Raw genomic sequence first — 24367 nt, forward strand, 5'->3', positions numbered from 1 at the left:
GCAGGTACTTCATAAGGGAACAACTTCAATCGTATATATTAAATTAAAAATAGATAACAAATACGAAAGATAGGTAGTTAATAAATATTCACAGTTACCACAGTAACCGACAGAGGAAAAAAAGGAATTACTCTTGCAACAGAGCAGACAATCCTTTTGTGATGTCGAAGCAGTCCCTGGTTAATGTAAAGGGGGTAGGGGAGGGGGGGGGAGGGGTGTTAAGTGTCTGATGGATGTTGGAAAGAAATTGTTCTTGAAACTAGAGGAGTTGGTCTTCACGAGTTTGTGGATGGGAAAGGTGTGGAGGGCTCCTGGCCAATTGCAGGCAAATGGCATGTTTGGTCAACATGGATGAATTGGGGCAAAGAGTCTGATTCCATGCTGTATAACTGCATGATTTTTTTTCTCATCCTGTCTCCATGATAGTGAACATTATAGCATAGAAACCAATACTTCAGCCCATCTCGTCTGTGCCAAGCTATTATTCCTCCTGGTCCCCTCGACCTGCAGCTGGACCACAGGCCTCCATACCACCCCCCCATCCCACCTCCAACCAAGTCCCGATCCCTAAAATGTTGAAATCAAGCCCCCATTCACCACATCCATTGGCATATCATTCCACACTCTCCCCACCCTCTTAACCCTTGTCTCACCCAACTGCAGTGGCAAGAAAACTGCTTGCATTTACCTTATCTATACCCCGCATAATTTTGAATCTCCCCTCATTCTCTGGAATGCCAGGGAATAAAAACCTACTTAACCTTTTCCAGTGACTCAGCTCCTCAAGTCCCATCAACATGCTTGTGAATTTTCTCTGCCCTCTTTCAATCTTATTGCCATCTTTCCTACAGGTAGTTGACCAAAAATATCACAGGCCTTCCAGGGTATGAACCCCCTTCGCATTACCTCACTTTCCCGACATCTTTCAAAGTTTTCATCTCTGCTTTTTTTCCCCAATTCTTACAAAAGATCATTCAACGTGCTCCTTGGGCTGCCCGAACAGCTGGATGTCTGCAGAGTTCGCTGTTTAATCTCATTCTTGCGTGGCTTCTGCTTAACACTGCTTTCCATGAGATGCACCATTCCTCCTATGCCTGGCTGAGAGACTGGCAACTTTGGTTCCGACCTGCAGATACTCATCCACAATGTCCTCTTCTCCCTCCAGGATTTGACCAGGGATGGCTCCAACATGATGGAGCACTCTCCCTTCATCCTCTCATGCTCAATGGTAGATCACCACTGTGCCGAAGGTGAGGTACATGGTGAACCTGAAAGAAGTTGAACTGTTTGTATTTGATTTCTTGGCTGGTTTTGGAACTATTATTTACTCTGATAGAATGTAATTGTTGTTAAAGAAAATAGGTTTGTCCTTTCATCTGTCTTTACTTGGATCAATAGCAAAATAGAACCAGTGAACCTCTCGAGTGTTACTTCACTTAATTGCAAAAATCTGATAATGATGGATTAACTATTATGAAGCAGCTCTCAGGCAAATTAGCTCAATACCCTGGCCACATTTGACATAGCCATAAGTAACTGTATTAAGAACAAGACATACTGTACAAAAAATAGGTAATAATAGTTCTGAAGGTGAATAATAGAGACAGGAAACTAATCCGTTTGCCAAAATAAATATAGCAATGTAATTTAGTTAACTGTTTCTTAGGAGTGATTACAGACAGGAATCTGTTGCTCGGCAGCATGGTTTGTGTGGTGGTCAGTGTAGAACAATTACAGCACTGGCGATGAAGGCACAAATCCAACACTACCTGCAAGAAGCCTGTACATTCTCCCCTTGATTTGTGTGGGATTTGCCCAGGTGTTCCGGTTTCATTCCACCCTTCAAAGACAATCGGGATTGGGCAGGTTAGAAGGGTGTAATTGGATGCCACAGGTTCCTTTTAAATTTAGACATGCAGGACGGTAACAGGCCATTCCGGCCCACGAGTCTGGGCCGCCAAATTTACACCCCGTTAACCTACCCCACCCCCCGGGAAAAAGCCATGCAGACACGGGGAGAAGCTACTAACTCCTTGTGGACAAGGCGGGATTCGAACCGCTATGCCAACCGTGCCGCGGAGGGGCAGATTCCTGCCTGTAATCACTCCCAAGTAACAGTCAACGAAATGGCTGGAATCGACTTCCACTGTGTGGCAAATCAGCATTTGAGAATTTAGGGAGTTTACTCGGAGAATAACAGATGCTTGAGAATAATTATAAACTTTAATGTAATCGAAGGGGTTCAAATGGCTGATGTATTGATAAACAGATAACAATAGATACACAATGGGCATTTGTGCGTGATTTAGTTAACTACCAAAAGAAAAAGGACTGGAAATTTAACTGTTTCCAACCTCTACTTGCAGGGGAACTGATGGCTTACAATCACTCAAGACAAATGATCACTTAAAAGCCCTGCTACTTTTATCGAGTGCAGTTACAGTTTTGCATCCTGTTTGGTCTCTGGTGTGCTGGTTTGTTTATCCCATGTGAATGATCAATGATACAGTTCACACTGGAGCATATAAAACTGCTGCACGATTATATCTAGTTTATTGAGATGTAACTTCCCGATTGACTACCTGAAATCTGCATGCCTCGTGTATAAATGTTGTTTATAAAGTCTTGCACTGGTCAGCACTGTGGAACGCTGCTTTTATTTCCACACGTATTCTTGGTTGTTTTTTAAAGCTTTTTCTTTTGTTTCCATGAATAATTTTATGTGGATCTAGAGCTTGGGTTCCCGATGATTTGGATTGCAGAGGCTGCAGGAGCACTGGAGGCGAATCCAGGGATGCTCAGTGTCTTTTGCTTCCTTTTCTCTGGCTGCAAGGGGCGGCAGATTTATTTCAGATGTATTGCAACATACAACCCTGAGATTCTTATTCTGCAGGCGAGGCTGAATTGCCGGTTCGCGGTAGTGCAAAAAATAACTACACAATGAACACATCTCAGCAAATAGAGAAATGTAAGCAAACTGAATGCAATTCAGAGAGGAAAAAAAATAAATCAAGTGCAAAAGTAAGGGTCCCCGACTGAATTTATTGTTGAGGCGTCTGATGGTGGAGGGGTAACATCTGTTCCTGAGCCTGCTGGTGCGAGTCTTGTGTTACCTATATCTTTTTCCTGATGGCAGCGCTGAGAACAGAGTGTGGGCTGGGTGGTGTGGGTCCTTGATGATTGCTGCTGCTCTCTGACGGCAGCAATCCCCATAGACGTTTTCATCTACTGCAGCTGATGGCAAATCTGTCTGTCTTACTGCAGACTAAATGCAATATCGTCTAATATTACAATATGACAATAAAAGATTCAAGATACTTTTATTGACATATTCAGCTATACCTGAGGGGCATGCAATCTGTCACCTGATGAATAACTCATAAGTTTATAAAATTGGATTGGTTACACCTATGGATTGTGCGTAGTTTGTAGATTACAAACTACAGTCTCTTGTGCACTGATGGTGAGGTCCAGGAAGAAGTTTACTCTGGTCACCTACTTGTACAGTAGTTAAAAGGCATTGGCAAAACATAAAGAAACATTTCAACTTCACAATGGAAACTGAGCAAATTAATTTGTTAAAATGCTTGAACATAGACTAACCTTGGCAAACTTCTACTGATAGGTAATGGAAAGTGTGCTGACCGGCTGCATCACGACCAATACCTCTGAATAGAAATCCCTGCAAAAGGTAATGGCTACAGCCTAGTACATCACAGGCAAAACTCTTCCCCCCCCCCTCGCCATTGAGACTCTCTGTATGGAATGGTGCTGTCGGAGGGCAGCAGGTATCATCAAGGACTCACACCACCCAGCACATGATTTGTACTCACTGCTGCCATCAGGAAAGAGGTGCAGGTGCCACAAGACTCGCACCAGCAGGTTCAGGTACAGCTGCTACCCCTCCATCATCAGACTCCTCAATGACAAACTAATTTAAGGCCTCTTACTTTGTACGTTATTTATTTTTGAATATTTATGTTTTTGTATTTGCACAGTCAGTTTGTTTATGTTTTTTTCTTCAGAATAGTCCAATGAGATATTTTCTTACATGTTACAATAGTACCTACCTCAACCACCACCTCCAGCAGCCCGTTCCATTCACCTACCACCCTCTATGTAAAAAAAGTTACCCCTCAGGTTCCTGTTAAATCTCTCCCAACTTAAACCTATGTCCTGTCCTTACAAAGTCCTCTACTCTGGGCTTAAGGCTCTCACCCAAAATGATCCTAACTCTGTAAACATCTAAGCGATCACTCCTCACACTCCTGCGCGCCAAGGAATAAAGACCTCGCTGACTCAACCTGAGGCCCCTGCCCTGGCATCATCCTGCACATCTCTGCACCCTCACGAGCTTGACAATTTCTTTCTTGCAGCACGGTGGCCAAAACTGAACCCAATACTCCAAATCGGGCCCTGCCAATTTCTTATATTAAATCTGCAGACCACATGGAATCTAGCACCTCACTGCATTCACGCATGCCTGGCAGACAATATCCACACAGAGCAGCAAGATGCACACGTCTAACAGTAGTCCTAGCATCAAAAATACTTCTGGTTCTGCTTTGAACATCAGAAGAAAGTCAGGGGCAGCATGTCTCACACACACATTTGTCACACACATTTGCATGGCATTGTTCTAAATGTTAGTGGAAAATATTGAATCCAAAGCATCGCAAATAACTGCTCGGCCTTCGAGATATAATGGTTAAAAAGCAGAGACGCAGAAGCTGGTTGTTAAGTACACAAGGTTGATTTTATTTTTAAAGGGACCAGCTCATACTTCACAATTGATCACACCAGTAGTTCAAAGAAGAGAGACAGAGATGCTGGTGGGTGGTGGGGGGGGGGGGGGGGAGGAAATGGAAACCAGAGAGGTCAAGGTTAATGCCATCGAGTTGGAGGGTGCCCAGACAGTCTGCACTCCTCCCTATGATATTTCTTTTGTTCATTTTTTTTTCTGTACCTTGAAGAAGGGCTCGGGCCCAAAGCGTCGGCAATATATCCGTAACTCCAATGGTCGCTGCAAGCTGAGTTCATCCAGCATTATTGTGTTTTAACAATAATCACAGGGTCAGCAGACTTTCATATTCCTCCCCTAAATTTAAGTTTGTTTTGCACAAAATGTCTTCTACAGTGAGAAGGAGGCTTCTGCAAGCCCACCAACAGGATATTTCATTTAAATTAGAGATCCCAAACGGTTACACGCCCTTCTGGCTCATGAGGCCATGCCACCCAAAATAAACCGATTAACCTGCAAACTGCTCTACAATTTTGAAGGAAACCAGAAGAAACCCACACATACCCGGGGAGACCATGCAAACTCCTCACAGACAGCGCTGGGTTCGAACCTGAGTGGCCAGCACTGTCATAGCTTTGTGCTAACAGCCTTGCTAACTAAACATGCTAGGCAATTAGGTTATGTCTCACATTCAAACAGTCATGCGAAGAGTAACAGGATCACAACAAAAAGGAAGGTTAATCAACACAAAGCCAGGGCAGCATGTGGGGCTCATTCAGGAACCTGATATCTGCAGGTAAGAAATGGTCTTTGTGTGTGCTTTCACATTCTAGGTTTCTCCCCAATGGGAGAAGAGAGTGTGTCTGGGGCATGACTCTATGTTAGTTGCCTTCGCCAGGCAAGAGAAGATGTAAATGGAATCCATGGAGAGGAGGGAAGTTTTAATTACCTTCTGGACTGCATTCACCACCTTGTGTTTGGAACATCTTTGACAAGGATTTAACAAGGGTACAGAAGACAATGATTGGTTCAGTGTGCATTTGGCAAGGGTACACATCTTTGTCAACATCTTTGGATCTTATGCAGAGCTGCTCCCATACCACAATGGAGGAACTTCTTGGGTCATGGGTTTTGCTTGTGTTACACTGTTCCATCAGCTCAGTGGGCCAAGCAGTGTCTGTGGGGGAGGGGGGGGGGAGGGGAGGTGGCAGGCTGAAGAATTTTCAACAGCTCAGTTAGAGACCCTGCAATAGCCTTCCCAAATCCCTCCTCTACCCCGTCTTTGATTTCACATGGTATGTTCCTCCAAAAGTTTGAACCGTTCCATTTGGACCACCCACTAATGGGAACAGCTTCCTTCTACTTCTGTCAACTCATCCAATTGTGGTCATGTGCACCCCTGCCAAATCTCCCAACCAATCGTGGACTTGTGCACTCCTGCCAAATCTTGCCACCAATCATGGTCATGTGAAATCTCCTCTCAACCAATCATGGTCTGGTTCAACCCCCATCAACCAATCATGGTGTTGTGCACCCCCATCAAATCCTCTCTCAACCAATCATGGTCTTGTGCACTGCCGTCATAGCCCTGTAATGATGGCGATTGTGGTTGTAATGCAACTAGCAATGCCTTACTGTTTGATTAGACTTGGTTGCCACCAGGGGCTGACACAGAACAGGACACATAGTATGCAGGATCTGAAATGGAGACTTGCAGCCTCATGGCCAGCGTCATGGTGCTGTTTACAACAACTTTACAGTAAAGAACTTTTTCCTCATCCATGTGTTGTCTAAGAACTCACACCTACAAATACAAGATGAAACAATCCCCTCTCAACCAATCATGGTCTGGTTCAACCCCCATCAAATCTCCACTCAACCAATCATGGTGTTGTGCACCCCCATCAAATCCCCTCTCAACCAATCATGGTCTTGTGCACTGCCGTCATAGCCCTGTAATGATGGCGATTGTGGTTGTAATGCAACTAGCAATGCCTTACTGTTTGATTAGACTTGGTTGCCACCAGGGGATGACACAGAACAGGACACATAGTATGCAGGATCTGAAATGGAGACTTGCAGCCTCATGGCCAGCCTCATGGTGCTGTTTACAACAACTTTACAGTAAAGAACTTTTTCCTCATCCATGTGTTGTCTAAGAACTGACACCTACAAATACAAGATGAAACAATCCCCTCTCAACCAATCATGTCTTGTGAACCTCTGTCAAATCTCCTGTCAACCAATGGTGGAACAGGGACACAGCTGGTGGAGCTGCTGCCTCACACCTCCAATGACTGTGGTTCAATCCCGACCTTGGATGCAGTCTGTGTGGAATTCATGTTCTGAGGTCAAGTGGGTTTCTCGCCAGTATCATGGTCATGGGGTTATACAGCGTGAGAGCATGCCCTTCAACCCATCATGTCCTTGTGGACTATCATGGCTGTCTATACTAATTGAATTTGCCTTTATTAATTCACTACTCTCTGGGAAAGGCAGATCCTCCTCATTGCTGTCAATGGCTCTGTGCTTTGCACAATGATTATAGTTCTGGGGATGTTCGTAGCATCTGGCAGAGAGGGATATTTCTGCCACCATCCTCTTATATACATTTAATCTTAATTTGTCCAAAGCTTTGATGCCTTAGCCTTCGATCTACTCATTAAGGAAAGGTTTGGGCCTTGTGTTTAGAAATGGACTTTTCAGGCTAAACCAGCTGAAACCTGTCGAATCTCAGGGATTACACATCCACCATGACCTCATGTCTGCACCTTTAACGCACAAACACACAGGAACGATTATTCCTGAATGACAATAAATATGCATCTTCAAACATAAACGCAAAAAAACACACACACCAAAATGCTATTAACTATAACAAAGCTTAATGTGAACAGTATCATTCATCTCTCAAATGATAAAACCAGTTTGACCTCTCTAGACAACCCAAGATTCAGCCATTGTCTGTTCCTCTTGGCTCAGCATAGTCAATGCTTGGTTATAGTTTAACAAATAGCAATGAAGGATGAGAGATAACTTAATGAATGTGATTATGAGGGGCTTAATTAGAGTAGACAGCCAGAACTTTATTCTTGAGGCAACAATAGCAAATACCACAGTCAAATCTTCTCTCAACCAATCATGGTCTTGTGTACCCTTGTCAAACCTCCTCTCAACCAATCATAGTCTTGTGCACCTTTGTCAAATCCACTCTGAACCAATCATGGTCTTGTGTACCCTTGTCAAATCTCCTCTCAACCAATCATGGTCTTGTGCAGCCTTGTCGAATCTCCTCTCAACCAATCATGGTCTTGTGCACCCCTCTCAAATCTCCTCTCAACTAATCACAGTCTTGTGCACCTTTGTCAAATCCACTCTGAACCAATCATGGTCTTGTGTACCCTTGTCAAATCCACTTTGAACCAATCATGGTCTTGTGTACCCTTGTCAAATCTCCTCTCAACCAATCATTGTCTTGTGTACCCTTGTCAAATCCACACTGAACCAATCATGGTCTTGTGTACCCTTGTCAAATCTCCTCTCAACCAATCATGGTCTTGTGCACCCTTGTCAAATCCACACTGAACCAATTGTCTTGTGTACCCTTGTCAAATCCACACTGAACCAATCATGGTCTTGTGTACCCTTGTCAAATCCACTCTGAACCAATCATGGTCTTGTGTACCCTTGTCAAATCTCCTCTCAACCAATCATGGTCTTGTGCACCCTTGTCAAATCTCCTCAACCAATCATGGTCTTGTGCACCCTTGTCGAATCTCCGCTCAACCAATCATGGTCTATTGCACCTTTGTCAAATCTACTCTGAACCAATCATGGTCTTGTGTACCCTTGTCAAATCCACACTGAACCAATCATGGTCTTGTGTACCCTTGTCAAATCCACTCTGAACCAACCATGATTGCATGGTCTTGTGCACCCCTGTCGAATCTCTGCTCAACCAATCATGGTCTTGTACACCACCATCAAATTTCCTCTCAACCAATCACGGTCTTAAGGTTTAAGGTGATTGGAAGAAAATTTAGAGGAGATGTCAGGGGTAGGATTTTACTCAGAGAGTGGTGGGTGCCTGAAATTGATTGCCATGGGTGGAGGTGGAGGCTGGTAAAATAGGGACATTCAAAAGACTCTTGGATAGGCATCTGGATATTAGAAAAATAGAGGGTTATGGGTGTGAGGTAGGGAAGGACAAAAGTGTTGTGGAGTAGGTTTGCATTGTGAGCTGAAGGGCCTAAACTGTGCTGTAATGTCCCATGTTCCATGTTCAAAATTGTTTCCCTATATTTGTTAAGATGAGTGTCTGACATATTGAAGGATCTTCAAAGAGCATTGCTGATAAATTAATATTGGGATTAATAGTTTAACTGTAGAAACTAATTAAAGTGGGATTATTCTGCTTAGCCAAGGTGTCCAGTAAGGTGAACAAAGAGAAACTCGAATGACTTAACAGGTCAGACAGCCTCCATGGAAAGAGTCAGTCAACATTTTGGGTCAAGACCCATTTATCGAGATTAAATAACACCGTAAGACCGTAAGATACAGGAAAAGAAGTAGGCCATTTGGCCTGTTGTGTCTGCTCTGCCATTACATCATGAGCTGATCTATCCTCCCACTCAACCCAATTCCCCTTCCTTCTCCCCATAACCTTTGATGCCCCGACTATTCAGGTACCTGTCAATCTCTGCCCAATGACCCTGCCTCTAGAGGTTCACCACCTTTCTGCTCAAACAAGTGCCTCCACATCTCTGTTTTAAATGAGTGCCCTTCAATCCTGAAGTTGTGCCCTCTTTCCCTCGACTCCCCTACCATGGGAAATAACCTTTCCACATCTACTCTGTCCAGGCCTTTTAACATTCAAAATGAGGACACCCTCATTCTTCTGAACTCCAAGGACACTCCAAGAGTTGTCAAATGATCCTTATATACTAATCTCTTCATTCCAGCAATCCTTCTTGTAAACCTCCTCTGAACTGTCTCCAAAGCGAGCACATCCAAGTGAGGCCTCACCAGTACCTTATAAAGCTGCCACATCACATCCCTCAAAATATGAATGCCATCATTGCATTTGCTTTCTTCACCACTGACTCAACCTGGAGGTTAACCTTTCGGTTAACCATTTGCACCTCCGAATTTACTCCCCACCCAAATAGTAGTTCACCCTTTTTATTCCTTCTACCAAAGTATACTTTTCCAACCTTGCCACATCTTTGCCCATTCTCTTAATCTGCATTTCTGTGACACTACCTGCCCCTCCATCTATCTATAATGGCTGCTATATTTTAAATTTATATATTTTTGAAAAAAAATGTAGACGTGCAGCTCACCAGCAGGCCCTTCCAATCCACGCACCTGTCCCACCCAAATGTATCAATTATCCTACAACCTCTGTACATTTTGAAGGGTGGGAGGATTCTACAGCACCCAGAGGAAACCTACGCAGGCCCAAGAATAACTTACAACCATGCTGGGACAATAGCTCTTTAATAATGCGGCATTGACTGCTCTGCTAACCTGTTGTGTCCATACAGCTTCTCTTTGTCTTGTGTGTTTGTATCTCAGTATTAGCTGGAAACTAGTTACATTCAGCACCCAGTAACACTGATGAATGAAAATGAACTGGGAAATTTGGAAGCGAAGAGAGGCATGTAAGATCAATGATTGGTTGGCACCCGGTCACCTCTTGGTCACTCCCCAGCCCTTTCTCCCTCCTTCCCTCTTTGTATCCTTCTTCTCTCCACTTCCCTCTTCAGTCTTGGTCCCGATCTAAAATGTTGACTGCCCATCATCCTCCATGGATGCTGCCTGACCTGATGAGTTGCCGCAGCTCGGGTGGCACAATCAGCGAAGTGGCCAGTGCAACGCTATTGCTGCACCAGGGACACGGGTTCAAATACCATGCTGTCTGTAAGGAGTTTGTCAGTTCTCCCTGTGTTTGCGGGGGTTTACCCCGGGGAGGACTGGATTATTTTAAATTTGTATTTACATTTATAAAATTTTAAACATTTTTTTAAATTTTGGATGGTAATAGGCCATTGCGCCCCTTGAGTCGAGCTGCCCAATTTACATCCAGATGACCTACACCCCCAATACATTTCGATTGGGGGAAGGAAACTGGAGCCCCTGGGGAAAACCTACACAGACATGGAGATAATGTACAAACTCCTTGCAATCAGTGCAGGATTCAAACCCCAGTCCCGATCGCTGGCGCTGTAAAGGCAGTGCCCAGACCGCTATGCCAACCGTGCCGCCCACATTCTCCCAAATGTACGGGGTTGTAGGTTAATTAAAGTATAATTAGGTGCATGGGTTTAAATGGCTGAATTTTACAATGCTGTGAATAAAATTTTAATGTGTAAACTTTAAAAATATTAAAATGTAACGGTCAGGCAATTCTCATTGGAAAGAGAGACAGGATTAATGTTTCTGTAGGATGTTTCTTCACTCAGAACTGTGATAACATTTTGATGAACCCCTGCTATTTCTCCCTCAATTTTATCTGTCCTTCCCTTTTGGGGTTGATTTTTAACCTTTTTTTTGCCCCCAACCTGCAACTCTATCTGTTTCTCCAAACACAGATGCTGCTTGACCTACTGAGTATTTCAGCATGTTTTGTTTCGGATTTTGTTCCAACATCCACAGGGAATTTTTTTTCAAATTCCGATTTTGTGTGGATCTCCATGGGAGATCACTCCGCTGACAGTCAAAATCCACAGACAACATCAGTCACGCTAATAAAGTTGTCAAAAGGTGCTCATTCCCAGAAGGTTTGGGGCAGGGAAAGATGTTCGCATCCGTCGGATCTGCCAGGAGGTGGACTGTGATCAATGGGGACTTGCGGCTCATTGCAGATAAGAGGGAAGGTGGCATTCCAAACAAATGAGACAACGATCAGCAGATTAGCCAGGGACCGAGCATGAGCATGAGACTAAACTCCGATAAAGATCTTGAGCTTGCTTTTGTAATTGGTGAAGATGCAGAAGGACGAATTCTTTCAGCCCAGAATGAAGCCATTGGGATATCGATTATTTGTGCCTTGTATGAGCATTGGTTGAAGGGCTGGGGTGACGGGGAACTGGCCTCACACCCTCACCATCAAACAGAGGGGAGACGTGACTTTAAAGGTGGGGAGGGGTCATAATACAGTCGTCTGGGACTGTACTCGTTGGAATTCAGAAAAATGAGAGGGGATCTTATAGAAACATAAAATTATGATAGATAGAAGTAGGTAAGATGTTTCCATTAGTGGGAGAGACTAGATCTAGTGACTTAACCTCAAGATTCCTAGGGTGGTAGATTTAGGGACGGAGATGAGGAGGAGCTGCTTTTCCCTGAGTGTGGTGAATCTATAGAATTTGCATTAAGGTGATGGAAGCTACCTCAATAAATATATTTAAGACACGGTTGGATATATTTTTACATAGTTGGGGAATTGAGGAATATGGGGAAAAGGGTGGTAGGTGGAGACAAGCCTATCATTAGATCAGCCATGATCACGGAGAGTAAGGGTCCCTGAAAACATCCTTGAGGAATACCATTGGTCACCGACATCCATGTAGAATACGACCCATCTACAACCACTCTTTGCCTTCTGTGGGCAAGCCAGTTCCGGATCCACAAAGCAATGTCCCCTTGGATCTAATGCCTCCTTAGTTTCTCAAAAAGCCTTGCATGAGGTACCTTATCAAATGCCTCGCTGAAATCCACGAACCCAACATCTACTGCTCTTCCTTCATCAATGTGTTTAGTCACATCCACAAAAAAGTCAATCAGGCTTGAAAGGCACCACCTTCCCTTGTCAAAGCCTTGTTGACTGTTCCTAATCCTTTTCTACCTCTCCAAATGTTCATAAGTCCTGCCTCTCAGGATCTTCTCCATCAACTTAACACCCATTGAATTAAGACTCACTAGTCTATAATTTCCTGGGCTACCTCTACTCCATTTCTTGAATAAAGGAACAACATCCGTCACCTCCAATCCTCCGCAACCTCTTCCGGTCCCATTGATGATTCAAAGATCATTGCCAGAAGATCAGCCAAATCCTCCCTCGCCTCCCACAGCAGCCTGGGGTACATCTCATCCAGCTGTGGTGACTTATCCAAATTGATGCTTTCCAAAAGCTCCAGCATATCCTCTCTCGTCAAATCTACATGCTCAAGCTTTTCACCAAGACCCTTTTCCATAGTGAATAGTCAAATAAGGTACCTCTGCTATTTCCTCCGATGTCATACACACTATCCCACTGTCACACTCAATAGGTTCTATTCTTTCACATCTTATCCTCTTTCTCTTCCCATACTTGTAGAATGACTTTTGCTTAATCCTGCCCACCAAGGCCTTCTCATGGCCTCTTCTGGCTCTCCTAATTTCCTTTTTAAGCTCCTTCCTGTTGGCCTGATAAACTTCTAGATCTCTAACATTACCTAACTCTCTGAAGCTTTTCTTTCCCTCTTTACTAGATTTATTAAAACCTTTGTACCCTACAATAACTTCCCTGTCTCATTGGAATGTATCTATGAAGAACTTCACACAAATATCCCCCGATCATTCGTCACATTTCTTCCGTACTTACCACGGAAAAAATCTCTTCCCAATATAAGCTTCCAATTTCCTGCCTGATAGCCTCATAATTCCCCTTACTCCAATTAAATGCTTTTCTAACTTGTCTGTTCCTTTCTCTCTCCAATGCTATTGTAAAGGATATAGAATTACAATCACTTTCTCCAAAATGCTCTCCCACTTAGAGATCTGACACCTCACCAGGTTAATATCCCAATACCAAATCAAGTACAGTCTCTCCTCTTGAAAGCTTATCTACATATTGTGTCAAGAAATCTTCCTGGACACACCTAACAAACTCTACCCCAACTAAACCCTTGCTCTAAGGAGATGCCAATTGATATTTGGGAAATTAAAATCACCCATCTCGAAAACTCAGTTAGTATTACACTTTTCCAGGATCTGTTTCCCTATCTGCTCCTTGATACCCCTGTCCCTATTGGGAGGCCTAAAAAAAACACCCAGTAAAGTTATTAACCCCTTCCTGTTCCTAACCTCCACCCATAGAGACACTGTAGACAATCCCTCCATGATGTTTTCCTTTTCTGCAGCCGTGACTCTTTCTCTGATCAACAGAGACCTCTTTTGCCTCCCTCCCAGTCCTTTCTGAAACATCTAAAACCCAGCACTTGAAGCAACCAATCCTGAGCCATCCAAGTCTCTGTAATGCCCACCACATCATTCCTCTGAGTACATAGCCATGCTCTATCTTCATCCCCTTTGTTCACAATGCCCTTTGTATTAAAATAGACATATCTCAATCCATCCATCTGAGCGTGTCACTTGCCTATCCTCCCTCCCACATTGTCTCCTAGCTTTTGTGAGCCTTCCGCCTCTTCCTCAGCCTCTTCAGCTCGGTTGCCACTCCCCAACAACTCTAGTTTAAACAGTCCCCAGAAACCTTAGCAAACCACCCCGCCAGGATATTGGCCTCTCTGGGATTCAAGTGCAACCCGTCCTTTATGTACAGGTCACACCTGCCCCAAAAGAGGTCCAATGGTCGAGAAATCTAAACCCACGGCCCCTGCTCCAATCCCTCGGCCACGCATTTATCCCCCACCTCATTCTATTCCTACACTCGCTGTCCGCTTGGTACGGGCAGTAATCCCGAGATTACTACCTTTGCGGCCCTGCTTCTCAACTTCCTTCCCTACTCCCTGTTGTCCTTTTTCAAAGCTCTGCCCTTTTCCCACCTATGTCATTGGTGTCAATGTGCACCACGACCTCTGGCTGCTCTCCCTCCCACTGCAGGATGTCTTGGAGAGAATGATTTAAAAGTAGCTTCTTGAATACAAGGTAATGCATTCCAGATCCCAAAGTTGTGCTGGCAGGTTAATTAGCTGCTCCATTTCACCCCCTCAGTATAGATAACTAACTTGCTGGGAATATAAGAGAAAATCAGTTGCAGGGGTGCAGGATAATAAGAAGTGGAGAAGCAGGACTGATGCTGAGACCCACTGTTACATACACAACAGCAGAGATTAAAAATAATCCCAGATGGTTTAATGTGCAAAATTATTAATCAACAGTTATATAACACCTATATCACTCACTTGTTGGCTCCTCGTGCCACACCCTGGAAACCGCTTAAGCTAGCGGGCGAAAACAAGTCGTTACTACACCACTAGGTGATCATCCCAACAGCGGAACAGGCGGAAGAGGAGACATATCCCAATGGCTGCAAAGGCGGATGAGGATGCCCGACAATGGGTGTGGAGGCTTGCGAGCACGCCGCAAGAACTGCCGTGGACCCACAACACACAGTGCCTGTCTACCTAGCGTGTGAAGCCTGGATTCGGCAGACTGTGCAGAAGAGACCATCACTGGTTCAACGGGCAGACAGGCGATTCTCAGCAATGTGTCGTGGAGCGCTAAGAGGGCACAGTGAGACACACACAGAACACTGCTGGCCATCCACTGCATCCTGACTAGTCTCCAGTCGTCTTGACTATGTCTTGCCACTGGGTCCAGATAGGCCGGAGTGAGAAAGTGAGGCTGACGACCTGCGCAACTCTCCGTCACTTTAATCTAAGTCAAGCGCAAGTCATGACTTCAAGCCAAAACATCAGCAACATCACCTACTCTAATTTAACTAACTTAACTAAATTTATATACAATTATCCAACATAAACTCGGTGCAAATATATTGGCGTGTGTGTGGAATACCCCAATCCACTGCAGCTCAAGGCTCAATTCTTGGAAGGCAGTTCAAAGTTCAGTTTCAGAAATTCAGTGACGACACGATGTCTGTGAGTCTATGGTTGAACGTCCAATGGCCAACCATTTCAATTCCCCTCAGCACCACATCCTTGGCTTTATCCTTTTTCAGGATGGGGCCAAGCCTAAATGTGCTGCAACACGCCATATTCCTCCTGGACCACGTTAAACAGGAGTGACAATTTGAGGTGAACTACCCCACCTCTGTCTGGATCCATGGTTTCCATCTCGACCCCCCCCATTCTCACTGATCTCTCTCCCCATCTGCCTCTCCCACCTTTTGTCCAATACCCTATCACCTCTTCAACCCTCCCCAGCTTTGTCCACTCCTTGGAATCTCCCCTTCCCATTTTAGCCTCAATGAGGAGTCCCAACCTTAAATGTGACTGACCAGTTCCTTCCACCTGACCTGCCGAGTCTCTCTAGCTTCTCTTTGTTTTGCTCAAGATTCCAGCATCGACACTTTTTGCGTTTCTCTTCAGGAAAAGGAAACACCTGCAACTTGCCTGAGATGTTAAGATTTTCTTGAATTGGGCTTGCATCTGTTTTGATGCCTTGAAATGTCATCACTGAAAACAGGTCATTCAGCCCTTCTAGTCTGTGCCAAAATATCATTCCGCTAGTCCCACTGACCTGCACCCATTCCATAACTCCCCCATCCATGTATCTATTCAATTTATTCTTAAAACTTAAGAGCGAGCCCACATTTACCACGTCAGATGGCAGCTCGTTCTGCACTCCTACCACTCTCTGAGTGAAGATGTTCCCCTTAAACCTTTCCCCTTTCACCCTAAAGCCACCACCTCACGTAATTGTCTCCCCTAATCTAAGTGGAAGCAGCCAACTTGCATTTACTCTGTCTATACCCCTCATAATTTTGTAAACCTTTATCAAATCTCCCCTCATTCTTCTATTCTCCAAGGAATAAAGTCCTAACCTGTTTAATCTTTCCCTGAAACTCAACTCCTGAAGATCTGGCAACATCCTAGTAAATTTTCTCCGCGCTTTTTCAATCTTGCTGATCTCCGTCCTGTAATTTGGTGACCAGAACCGCACACAATGCTCCAAATTTGGCCTCACCAATGTCTTATACAACCTCACCACTACCACAGACGTGCTGGAGAAACTCAGCAGGTCATGCAGCATCCGTAGGAAGTCAAGCGTAGCCAACGTTTCGGGCTTAGGTACTTGATGAGGGGCTCTGGCCTAAAATGTTGGTTACCCTTGACTTGCTAGGGGTGCTGCGTGACCTGCTGAGTTTCTCCAGCAGGTTTGTGTGTTGCACAGTTGTTGGTAAACAATTCTGAGTGGCGCTCGATCCCAGCATCTGCAGACTTCCTCGTTGAACTTTAAAAGACATGGTGTCCAGCATTAGTGTGAGTCATGCTTCAAGGGGCTTGTTGAATACTACTTGTGGGAGCAATGGTGGGTGGAGAGGGGGTAGGCCGATAAATGTAGCACAATTCCTGCCACACTGCTGTGCAGTGCTCAGTGATCATTAACCCTTAAAGGCACAGAATTTATGGAGGTCAGATGCCGTCAGCCCACAGGCTGCCTGCCGGAGGGTAAGGGAGGCTGGGGGAGAGGGAGCACCACAGCTGCACCACAGCTTGTCACATCTTTAACTCCTCCAGAAGGATCAGCTACCCAGCCGCTTTAAACCTTTCAGCCTCACTACCCCTGGGACGATTGTTGGGCCAAACATAATGTCATGTTCCCATGAGTTCATCCCTTCCAAATCATAACACTCGTCGGTTGAGCACACTTCAGAATGCGTGTGAGCACTTAGTCACGGAGCTGCTTTATGATGCCTTAATAGAACCAAACAACTGAATATAGATCAACTGGGAAGGTGGGCAAAGGAGTGATAGATGGAATTTCCCTCAGGCGAGTGTGCACTGTTGCATTTTGGGATGTTATCCCCAGCCAGGACTTGCACAATAAATATCAGGGTTTTGAGGGGTGCTGCCGAAAAGAGAAACCACAAAGTAAATGTATGTCATTCCCCTGACGGAGGCGATGCAGGTGGCGAAGAAGGCCGATGGAGTGGTTGCCTTCACTGGAGGGGGATGGAGTACAGAGATGGGTCGTCATGTTACAATTGTGCAGGATATTGCGGTCTTAGCAGCTCCGTAGCACCTGAGGTGGAATTGAGAGAATGAGAGGCCAGACTTGGGCCCATCTACGCTGGCCACTGGCCACAGATCCCTCCTCAGGGTTCCTGAGGGATGACCTGGAAAATTCGGTTCCAGAATCATTCGGACTGGAACTTGCTTTGTCTTATGGCAGGTCGAACTCAGACAAATGAAACAGTGAGCAGAGGGGCACTGCTTGAGACAGATCAGCAGGGGCACTTGCTACTGATTACACATTAGTGCTGTATTTAGAAGGCATCCATTACTGATGCCCTAACAATCACTGGTGATCAACATTTAAGCTGCATTCTGATTGTCTGAGTGAAAACAAGCCATCAGTGCTCAGCAGAAACCATAATACCATTTGCATCCTCATCTAATAGCTACACTGTGGAAAAGGCATCAATCATTTGGGAGATCAGCAGTTACAACCATCAGGCAGATGTATACTTCAACCAACGTCTGCCCAGCAACCACGGTTCTCCCTTTATTTACCTGCAAACTGATCGGCTGAAATGTGCTTGATATTTTCCTTCCATCTCTGCTAAAATGTCTTCAATCTGAAACATTCAAGTGAATCACGAAAGGCACTGGGATTGCGGTTAAAAACACAGAAATGCTGGAGGAACTCAGCTGGTCTTGCTAAAGATGCTTTCTGGACTGAGCCTTTTGTCAAAGTCCAAAGGTACCTTGAGAAAGGGCACAGGCCTGGAACATTGGTTATAAATCTGAAACGCTCACACCCCATCAACGATGTCTGACTTGCTGACTGTTTTCAACCTTTACTGGGTTTTATTACTCTTCAGTTTCAGAGCTAAATTTTCCAAAGCATTATTCTTCTCCTTTAAGTGTTCATTCATAGCCTTGGCAGTAAGGAATCATTTTATTTCATTCTTCACTAATCACAAAGAGGGCTACAAGGCTGACACTTCTTTGAAGGATAGACGGAGAGATAAATAATCCCGCGTATTCTACCACAGACCTGTCCAAAACAAAAAAAAATTGCCTTGTATTGCTTGCTACTGTGAAAGTGGAGACCGTTTTAGGCAGTGAATCGGGGAGTTAGGGGATTTTATAAATCTCACCTTGAATGTGAAACTGAGGCTGAAACTTTGGTATGTTGTTCTGCCGCATCTTGGGCGTGATGCTTTCATTCCCATTCATTAGGTTCAAGATCCTATTGTGCTATTTGTAAAAGAAATGCAGGGGCCTTCACCCCAATTCATAATCTGATACTTTCCCGTTTTCTCACTCGGACACAATTGCCAAGTTGTTTGTGGGACCTGTCTTTGCTGCATTAATTCAATGCAAAGTGGCACTGTTACGCACTAACAACCCTTTTAATTATGTTTGGTACTAAAGAGACTTTGTTAGCACTAACACAGGAGCAGCGATGGAAAATTCACCAACAATGGCAAATTCAAAATGATAGTTTTTATTAAACTATTAATAACATAACATTTCTTACTTATCTCTAAACCACACATGTCAAACTCAGGCCCGCGAGCCAAATTTGGCCCGTGATATAATTATATTTGGCCCGCAAGATCATATCAAATATGTATTAGAGCTGGCCCGCGGGCCGCCGCGCCAGTATAGCACATGGACAGCTAATACTACAAATCCCAGAATGCTTTGCAAATGCGTTGGCGCCGGCCCGTCAGCCCGCTAATCACCCCCACCTCCTCTCTTTACTTACATTAGCATCTGCGACCTGTCGCCAAACTCACGTGCAATAAACCCCTTACGAAAAATGGCCAAATGAAAGACAGAAAACAGGACCTTTCAAGGCAGGTGGGAGACAGACTATATGTTCATCATTTTAAAAGACAAACCTGTTCGTCATTGAAGCAAGTTATTATTTTTTTGACTTGTTGGCTTGTGAAAAAAAATACATTTAAAAGGAGCTTAAAGGAGATAGAGAAATATTATTTATTGAATATTTTATTTCTCATTTGTTAATGCTTCTTCTGGAAAGAGTTTAACCAAAACTATTATTAAACATTTATTTTAATAAGAAAAAGTTTAACATTACATATGTTGAAATAAGAGAAAACATGCAGATGTTGTTGAAAATTTTCAATAAATATTTAGTTTGGCCCACGACTTAGTCCAAGTTTTTAATTTTGGCCCTCTGTGAATTTGAGTTTGACACCCCTGCTCTAAACTTTCTTTAAACTTAACCCCACTATGTGCAAATGGAAAATGGAGATGTATGTGTGTGTGCTAATTCAAAGTCCCATTCTACAAAGTCAGTCTTTAAAACTTCAGCATCATTTTAGTCATGCTTGAAGTCTTAAATTCTCAGTTCAGAAATAATTATAAAGCACTTTTAAACATTATATCCACAGGCCTCTTTTACTCACAATTATGTTTTCCACTCGAAGAATCTGCCATCTTCTCAAAGACTGCGAATGTAGTTATTTTGTTCCACGATGAATTCACAAACCCAGATGAGGGTTAAACAACTGTGGTTATCTTCTCCTACAATGAAGTCAAAAACCAGGCAAAGGTTAAACAAAGTGGCCAAGCACAAAAATAGACCCAGTAGAATTCTGTCCTCTTTTTCAAAGAGACAGCAAAGTGGTCTTCATTAATTCAAAAGCCACTGATTCTGTGTTCCCCTTCTTCCAGGAGTAACACACAACTGTAACTCAACTCTGTCTTTCATAATGTTTCAACCCCTGTATGTCACAGGGTTTTGACTTCTGTGAATTCCAAGCTGAACTGATCTAAAATTAAACTCAAAATGTCTGAATTCGGTAATATATTTCTCCAAATCATCCATCATGGGTGAGGTGAGTCCCAGTTCTTGGAAACCACTGACCCTCTATTTTATTTCTACCAAAATTCTGTTCATTTTTCAAAACCATTCCATATCCATAACAACCTCTGACGACATTTGACGACATCTCTGTTGCTCTGAGAACAGCAGAGTTGGCGTTCTCAAGGTGACCATTGGAGGAGGAACAAAGAGAGACTACTAGAGGGGTGAGTATTTAAATCTTTGACTTACCTTCACAGGCTTGGTTGGATCGGGCTGCTGCTGCTCTGAGGACAGCAGAGTTGGCATTCCCAAGGTGACCGTTGGAGGAGGGGCAAAGAGAGACTACTAAAGGGGTGAGTAAATTGCCTGAAGGCCTATAAAAGGAGTGAAAGGTGAGGGAGTGGAGTGGAGACTTGAGACTTTGGCTCGAGGAACTTCGGTGAGCAGGGGCTAAGAAGGAGCTCCCTGTGTGGCAAGGTCTCCTTTTTGGTTAGGCTTTTAGTATTATTTGTTTAGTTTTTCTTTTAAATAACATATATATACATATATATATATATATATATATATATATATATATATATGTATATATATATTAAGAAAGGAGGTAATGGAGTCAGTTGGGGTAGTCAAATGCTCCAATTGTGGGATGTGGGAAGTCGGAGACAGCACAGCTGTTCCTGACGACTACACCTGCAGAAGGTGCATCCAATTGCAACTCATGAGCAACCATGTTAGGGAGCTTGAGTTGCAATTGGATGAACTGAGGATCATAAGGGAAGCAGAGGCAGTGATAGAGAGGAGTTACAGGGAGACAGTCACCCCCTAGAAGGCAGGAGTCAGGGAATTGGGTGACTGTGAGAAACGGAGGGAGAGTGCCAGTGCAGAGTACCCCTGTGGAAGTGCCGTTCATCAACATGTATTCAGCATTGGATACTGCTGGGGGGAACAGCCTATCAGGGATGAGTCGTGGGGGTCAGGTCTCTGGCACAAGGGCTGCCCTTGAGGCTCAGAAGGGAAGGAAGGATAAGAACAGGGTAATTGTGGTTGGGGACTCACTTGTCAGAGGGACAGATAGGAGGTTTGTTGGATGAGATCGGGGATCCAGGTTGGTCTGTTACCTCCATGGTGCTAGGGTCTGGGATATCTCTGATCGAGTTCACAGAATTCTGCAAGGGGAAGGTGAGCAGCCAGAAGTCGTGGTCCATGTGGGGACGAATTACTTAGTTAGAAGTGGGGATGATGTCCTGAAACAGGAATACGTAGAATTAGGCAGGAAGTTAAAAAACAGGACCTCTAAGGTAGTAATCTCTGGATTTCTGCCAGTGCCACATGCTGGAGAAGGTAGTAATAGGAGGATGTGGAGGATGAATGCGTGGCTAAAGAGTTGGTGCAGGGGGCAGGGGATAAGATTTTTGGATCATTGGGATCTCTTTTGTACAGGTCAGACCTGTACAAAAGGGACGGACTCCACTTGAACTGGAGGGGGACCAATATCCTGGCAAGCAGATTTGTTAGAGCTGTGGGGGAGGGTTTAAACTAGTTTGGCGGGGGGTGGGAGCAGAGTTTGCGAGCAGTGTCTAGGGTGCATGGCCACCTAGTTAAGAATGATAAAGATAACAAAGGAAGGATGGAGGTTAAGGTAAAAGGTAGAAAAGGGAATATATGTGAGGGTCATTCTCTGAAGTGCATGTACTTTAATGCAAGAAGCATAGTGAACAAGGTAGATTAGCTTAGAGGATGGATTGGTTCTTGGAATCATGATGTTGTGGCAATTAGTGAGACCTGGTTACAGGAGGGATAGGACTGGCAACTAAATATTCCAGAATACAAATGTTTTAGATGTGATAGAACAGGGGGTAAAATAAAAAAGGGGGAGGAGTTGCTCTGCTTGTTAAGGAGGACATTACTGCCATGAGGTGGCAGGATGGTTTGGAGGGATCGTCCAGTGAGGCTGTTTGGGTGGAATTGAGGGGTGGAGGAGGCATGAGGGCACTAATAGGAGTATATTATAGACCACCAAATGGGCCAAGAAAATTGGGGGAACAAATTTGTAAGGAGATAGCATATGTGTGTAATAAACATAGTGATCATGGGAGATTTTAACTTCCCTCACATTGATTGGGATACCCATACAGTAAGAGGGCTAGATGGGCTAGAGTTTGTCAAATGTGTGCAAGATAGTTTTCTTAATCAATACGTAGAGGAACCGACTCGAGACAGTGTAATACTGGATCTCCTGTTAGGGAATGAGATAGGTCAGGTGTCTGAGGTTAATGTTGGTGAACAAATTGGGTCCAGTGATCACAACTCTATTAGTTTTAGGGTAGTTTTAGGGAATAGCAAAGAAGGGCCTAAAGTTGAGGTTCTGGATTGGAGAAAAGCAAATTTCGAAGGAATGAGAATGGCTTTGGAGAGTATTGAGTGGGACATGATTTTTCAGGAAAGGATGTAAACGAAAAATGGAGAATATTCAAAGAAGAAATTTTGAGAGTACAGATATGTCCCAGTAAGGATCAAAGGAAAGGCTGGAAGTCATAGAGAGCCTTGGTTTTTGAGGAATATTAGAAATTTGGTTAGGAGAAAGAGGGAGGTGTACAAGAGGTATAAACAGCAGGGTGCTGAGAATTTGAAAGAGGACTAAAAGGAGTGTAGAAAAAATCTTAAGAAATAAATTAGAAAGGCCAAAAAGAGGCATGAAGAGGCTTTGGCAGGCAGAGTAAAAATAAATCCAAAGGGTTTCTATAGGTACATTAAAAGTAAAAGATTAGTGAGGGATAAAATTGGACCCCTTGTAGATAGCGAGGGTAAGCTGAGTGAGAAGTCTGAGGAAATGGGGGAAATTTTGAATGATTTCTTTGCCTCAGTATTCACTAGGGAGAAAAGTATTGAACCAGTTGAAGTAAAGAAAAATAGTGGTACCTGAGTCCAGTGGAGAGGCAGTGGGAAATGAATCATATAAGGATAACTGAGGAGGTAGTGATGGCTGTGTTAAAAGAGATAAAGGTGGACAAATCTCCGGGTCCGGACAAAATATTCCCAAGGACACAGATAGTGGGGCCATTAACAGATATTTAGGATGTCACTGGTTGGGATGTGGAATAAGCTTCTGGGAGAGGTGGTTGAAGCAGGAATGTTATTTACATTTAAGGAAAGACTGGATAATTACAGGGAGGGGAGAGGATTGAAGGGGTATGGACCAGGTGCTGGTCATTGGGACTATGAGGGTGGGAATTTGTTCCGGCATGGACTAGTAGGGCCAAATTGGCCTGTTCTGTGCTGTATATGGTTATATGGTTATAAGTGGGTGGGGATCATATGATGTTATGAGGAACACCATGCACCCTACCAACTCCAAGGGATTAATTAAAAAGACTACATATTAAGGAAAGTTGAAGTTACAAAAACTAATTTAAAGTTACTTTAAAGTGTTTACCAGCAAGAAAAAAAGATATCTCAGAAGAAGGAAAAAGTTTCAAAGACCACACCAAAAGAAAAACAGGATGATCGAAAGGAGAGAGAATTTGGGCCTACCTTGTGCTTGAGGCAAGCTGTCAAAGTTCGATCCAGATCCGCTGGAGACTGCCCTGGTGCGTGACCATCTTCCGGAGCCATCCCACTGACACTCCGCAAAGATGGCGTCGCTGGAAAAATTAAAACTGTATCACACATGCACAAGGAGTTCAGCATGCATGCTGTGTAATGTTTGTCGAAAGAAGCAAAGACTTGTTTATCCAAACCAATGCTTTTATTAAATAAAAGACTGGAGGATATCACAAGTAGGCCGACCAGTCCAGAATGACCTGGTCTGGTTAGGAGCAATCCTTTAAGACCTCACAGTAGGAGTGGCTACACTCTCAGCCAATCACAGTCATCCTACACGACAATCTGTACATATACACATATACACACTGGTGATAGAATCTAGGTGTGGCT

General features: G+C 44.0%; 2 long non-coding RNA genes across 5 annotated transcripts in view; both read left to right on the plus strand.

The window, feature by feature from the left end:
- Positions 1-24149, plus strand: part of LOC138735559 (uncharacterized) — a 97006-nt gene extending 72857 nt beyond the window's left edge. For all 4 annotated transcript variants that reach the window (XR_011339768.1, XR_011339769.1, XR_011339770.1 and 1 more), the window contains exons 4-5: positions 20692-20787; positions 23861-24149. This is a non-coding gene — a long non-coding RNA (uncharacterized lncRNA). The remainder of the gene's footprint in view (positions 1-20691; positions 20788-23860) is intronic.
- LOC138735558 (uncharacterized) lies at positions 221-2594 on the plus strand. The gene is made up of 3 exons (XR_011339767.1): positions 221-298; positions 1166-1250; positions 2367-2594. It is a non-coding gene; the product is annotated as an uncharacterized lncRNA (long non-coding RNA).
- Positions 24150-24367: the final 218 nt, after the last annotated feature.

The sequence above is a fragment of the Narcine bancroftii genome, chromosome 6 (assembly GCF_036971445.1).
Source record: "Narcine bancroftii isolate sNarBan1 chromosome 6, sNarBan1.hap1, whole genome shotgun sequence".
Taxonomy (NCBI): domain Eukaryota; kingdom Metazoa; phylum Chordata; class Chondrichthyes; order Torpediniformes; family Narcinidae; genus Narcine; species Narcine bancroftii.